The sequence below is a fragment of the Cloeon dipterum genome, chromosome X (genome assembly GCF_949628265.1).
Source record: "Cloeon dipterum chromosome X, ieCloDipt1.1, whole genome shotgun sequence".
Taxonomy (NCBI): Eukaryota; Metazoa; Arthropoda; class Insecta; order Ephemeroptera; family Baetidae; genus Cloeon; species Cloeon dipterum.
The window spans coordinates 1,362,545-1,367,544 of NC_088790.1; the positions used below are offsets into that span (position 1 = coordinate 1,362,545).

General features: G+C 60.4%; 1 non-coding gene across 1 annotated transcript in view; it reads right to left on the minus strand.

The window, feature by feature from the left end:
• Positions 1–1,777, minus strand: part of LOC135947603 (small subunit ribosomal RNA) — a 1,864-nt gene extending 87 nt beyond the window's left edge. Inside the window, exon 1 of the ribosomal RNA XR_010575689.1 lies at positions 1–1,777. This exon is cut by the window's left edge and continues 87 nt beyond it. This is a non-coding gene — a ribosomal RNA (small subunit ribosomal RNA).
• Between the last annotated feature and the right edge of the window lie 3,223 nt (positions 1,778–5,000).

The following is a 5,000-nucleotide window of genomic DNA, read 5'->3' on the forward strand; positions in this document are numbered from 1 at the left end:
CAGCGGAGCCCCGCGAGCGGAGCTCCGAGGACCAGTCCGAAGACCTCACTAAATCATTCAATCGGTAGTAGCGACGGGCGGTGTGTACAAAGGGCAGGGACGTAATCAACGCGAGCTTATGACTCGCGCTTACTGGGAATTCCTCGTTCATGGGGAACAATTGCAAGCCCCAATCCCAAGCACGAAGGAGGTTCAGCGGGTTACCCGGCCCTCTCGGGCAGGGAGCACACGCTGATTCCTTCAGTGTAGCGCGCGTGCGGCCCAGAACATCTAAGGGCATCACAGACCTGTTATTGCTCAATCTCGTGCGGCTAGAAGCCGCCTGTCCCTCTAAGAAGATTGCTACGCGGGGAGCGTAAAGATCCCCGCGCCTATTTAGCAGGTTAGAGTCTCGTTCGTTATCGGAATTAACCAGACAAATCGCTCCACCAACTAAGAACGGCCATGCACCACCACCCATCGAATCAAGAAAGAGCTCTCAATCTGTCAATCCTCCCGATGTCCGGGCCTGGTGAGGTTTCCCGTGTTGAGTCAAATTAAGCCGCAGGCTCCACTCCTGGTGGTGCCCTTCCGTCAATTCCTTTAAGTTTCAGCTTTGCAACCATACTTCCCCCGGAACCCAAAAGCTTTGGTTTCCCGGAAGCTGCGCGCCGAGTCATCGGAGGAACTTCGGCGCATCGCTGGCTGGCATCGTTTATGGTTAGAACTAGGGCGGTATCTGATCGCCTTCGAACCTCTAACTTTCGTTCTTGATTAGCGAAAACATTCTTGGCAAACGCTTTCGCATCCGTTCGTCTTGCGACGATCCAAGAATTTCACCTCTAACGTCGCAATACGAATGCCCCCGTCTGTCCCTATTAATCATTACCTCAAGTTCAGAAAAGCCAACAAAATAGAACCGAGGCCCTATTCCATTATTCCATGCACACAGTTTTCAGGCGACCGATGGCCTGCTTTGAGCACTCAAATTTGTTCAAAGTAAACGTGCCGGCCCACCGGGCCACCCGGTTAAGAGCAGCCCGGAGGGAACTACGGGCGCCCCGCTCGCGCGGGACGCCCACCGGCAGGACGTCCGGACCGACCAGTTGAACGCCGCGAGCGGCGAACCGGCCGTCCGATACACAGATCCAACTACGAGCTTTTTAACCGCAACAACTTTAATATACGCCAATGGAGCTGGAATTACCGCGGCTGCTGGCACCAGACTTGCCCTCCATTAGGTACTCGTTAAAAGATTTAAAGTGTTCTCATTCCGATTACGGGGCCTCGGATGAGTCCCGTATCGTTATTTTTCGTCACTACCTCCCCGTGCCGGGAGTGGGTAATTTGCGCGCCTGCTGCCTTCCTTGGATGTGGTAGCCGTTTCTCAGGCTCCCTCTCCGGAATCGAACCCTGATTCCCCGTTACCCGTTACAACCATGGTAGGCGCAGAACCTACCATCGACAGTTGATAAGGCAGACATTCGAAGGATACGTCGCCGGCGCGAGGCCGTGCGATCAGCCGTGGTTATTCCGAGTCACCAAAACTACGGACGGGCGAGCCCGACCGATTGGTTTTGATCTAATAACTGCGCCCCGACCATTTCTGGACGGGGCTCTGGGTGCATGTATTAGCTCTAGAATTACCACAGTTGTCCAAGTAGGATTGGTAGGATCCAAGGAACCATAACTGATTTAATGAGCCATTCGCGGTTTCACTTTAATTTAGCTTGCACTGAGACATGCATGGCTTAATCTTTGAGACAAGCATATGACTACTGGCAGGATCAACCAGGGAGCTGACAGCGGAGCGTCGCCGGCGCGGCGCGGCGCGCGCCCCCTCGGGGAGAGGGAGAGCGCGCGCGCGCACCGCACGGCGGGCACCGACCGAGAGACTCGCCCGGGCCCGGGCCGCGACGACGGCCTCGCAGCCGCACCGCAACCCGAGACTACGTTCGAAAGCCGTTTCGGCAGCAGAAGCCTAAGCGCACGAGGCGCCGACGACCGCCAGCCTAGACGGAACCGGGTGGAGGGCTTCCTTCATTCCCGCCGCGCCCCCCCGGTAAGGGGGAGGCCGACGAGCCGGCAGTCCACCGCATCCACCCAGCCGCGCGTTCACGCACCGCACCGATCCCCGGTTTCAGGATGTTACTCCCTGGCCGAGTTGGATGATCGTGAGGAGAATCGCTAGCGCTCGAGACCGCGGAACCGAAGCGCCGGTCAAACGACCGAGCCAGGCCCCAGCCACACAAGGATACCAATTCCGTGGCCGCACTCGCAAGGCGTGGCAAGCATTGTAAGCCGTGAGAGGCAAGGGAAGCGAGGCGCAGCCCGTCGCTGTGTGTGTGACTACAAGCGTCAACCGGAGTCACGAGGAGGCACGCGCGCGCTCAGGAACGGTCTACGTCGACGTTTAAATTCCGCCATTTACCGAACCTCTCTGGCGCACGCGTCCGCCGCGTGTCGAACCGGGTCGCGAGTCACTGGCGCGCGCGGCGTGCGGTCGTTCGTCGCACTCGCACATGCGCCGCGCGCGAAAGTCGCAAGGATCGAGCCGGCGCACCGGAACGATCCCCCGCACCGTCAAGCTATCCCACCAATCGGCCCCGCTCTCAGGAAACCTCCGCAAGCAGGGGTGCAGACCACCATGGCACCGTGGCGCATGGTCTATACAGTACTTTGGGGGTTGCACCGCACGACGAAGTGGTATGGCCAACCCCCCGTAACCGCTGATCGGTGGCGCAACAGCCGGTTGGCGCAGAAAAAGGCCGCAAAGTGCCGGAGGCGTCGCAAAAGTGCCGGAGGCGTCGCAAAAAGAGTGCCGGAGGCGTCGCAAAAGTGCCGGAGGCGTCGCGAAAAACGCGGGACTTAGAATAATTCTGAGCGGACAACGTGCGACGCCTCTGGCATGGTGCCGGAGGCGTCGCAAAAAGGGGGGTACTTAGAAAATTTCTCGCGCCTACGCGCGACGCCTCTGTCATGGTGCCGGAGGCGTCGCTAGGCGATGCACCCCGTGCTGAGTGCGCCTGCCGGCCGGCGGGGCCGCGGCCGCCGAGAAGTGCGCCGACGGCTCGTGCCTGCGCCTCCCGTGCGACGCCTCGGACAAGGTGCGGGAGGCGTCGCGCGCCTCCCGAGCGAGTGCGCCTATGCGCCGGCGGTGCCCCGGCTGCCGGGAGATGCGCCACCGCTGGGGCTTGCGCCTCCCGTGCGACGCCTCGGACAAGGTGCGGGAGGCGTCGCGCGCCTCCCGAGCGAGTGCGCCTATGCGCCGGCGGTGCCCCGGCTGCCGGGAGGTGCGCCACCGCTGGGGCTTGCGCCTCCCGTGCGACGCCTCGGACAAGGTGCGGGAGGCGTCGCGCGCCTCCCGAGCGAGTGCGCCTATGCGCCGGCGGTGCCCCGGCTGCCGGGAGGTGCGCCACCGCTGGGGCTTGCGCCTCCCGTGCGACGCCTCGGACAAGGTGCGGGAGGCGTCGCGCGCCTCCCGAGCGAGTGCGCCTATGCGCCGGCGGTGCCCCGGCTGCCGGGAGGTGCGCCACCGCTGGGGCTTGCGCCTCCCGTGCGACGCCTCGGACAAGGTGCGGGAGGCGTCGCGCGCCTCCCGAGCGAGTGCGCCTATGCGCCGGCGGTGCCCCGGCTGCCGGGAGGTGCGCCACCGCTGGGGCTTGCGCCGGTAGTGCGACGCCTCGGACAAGGTGCGGGAGGCGTCGCGCGCCTCCCGAGCGAGTGCGCCTGCCGGCCGGCGGGGCCGCGGCCGCCGAGAAGTGCGCCGACGGCTCGTGCCTGCGCCTCCCGTGCGACGCCTCTGACAAGGTGCGGGAGGCGTCGCGCGCCTCCCGAGCGAGTGCGCCTATGCGCCGGCGGTGCCCCGGCTGCCGGGAGGTGCGCCACCGCTGGGGCTTGCGCCGGTAGTGCGACGCCTCGGACAAGGTGCGGGAGGCGTCGCGCGCCTCCCGAGCGAGTGCGCCTGCCGGCCGGCGGGGCCGCGGCCGCCGAGAAGTGCGCCGACGGCTCGTGCCTGCGCCTCCCGTGCGACGCCTCTGACAAGGTGCGGGAGGCGTCGCGCGCCTCCCGAGCGAGTGCGCCTATGCGCCGGCGGTGCCCCGGCCGCCGGGCAATTCGTCAATTGACGTGACGGTAATCGGGCACCAACATTCGACCTGAAATGTGCAAGTTAACCAAAAATAGAGCCCGCTACAATGTTCAGTGCACCTCTTTTGCTTGATGCTCCAACAATGAAAATTGGCATCAATCTCCCGACTCGTTGGAGCTAGTATCTCGGTTTCTTCGGTGACAGGCTCCGCCAACAATGAAAGGTCGACGCCGGTGACCGAACCGCGAAGCAATAAAAATTGGCAACAATGGGGACGAGCTTCCGACTCGTTGGAATTAGGATCTCGGTTCCTTCGGCGACGTGTAGCCGCCGAGAGCGGAAGGTCGATGATCGGCAACGAAATGAAAAGAATCGGCCGACAATGAAAATTTGGTTGATCTAGCGTGCCAACTCTCCGGTAGTCACGAGAGAGACGTTATCGCTCGCCCCACTCACACTAAGCACGATCCGCGCACGAGTTCCATCTTTTCGCACTCACATCTAAACGAACAGATAAGATTACGTAACGGATGCCATATAAAGATAAAAGGTGGGATGCCAACACAGGAAAATAATGCTCGTAAGGGGGCCCGAGACATTCGGAACATTCTTAACAATTCACACATTGAGGTGTAACAAATCTCTGTTTGCACTTCAATTTTCATTGGCGAAATCATTTTTTACAATGTTAACAAGAATAATGAATAAACGAATCATTTTCATAATTTACGTGTCTTTGCTAATTACATATTGCACCTTATACAGTTAATTGTTACAGAGGTGTCAATGACCGTTCGAACGTCGGAATTTATAATATAAATCTATGAAAGACGTCGATTTAATCATTAGGACGTTTTAGCCAAATCAGGAATTTAGGGGCTAGTCAATACAAACAACATGCGTACTTATCAATACACGAAAGGTGTTTGAC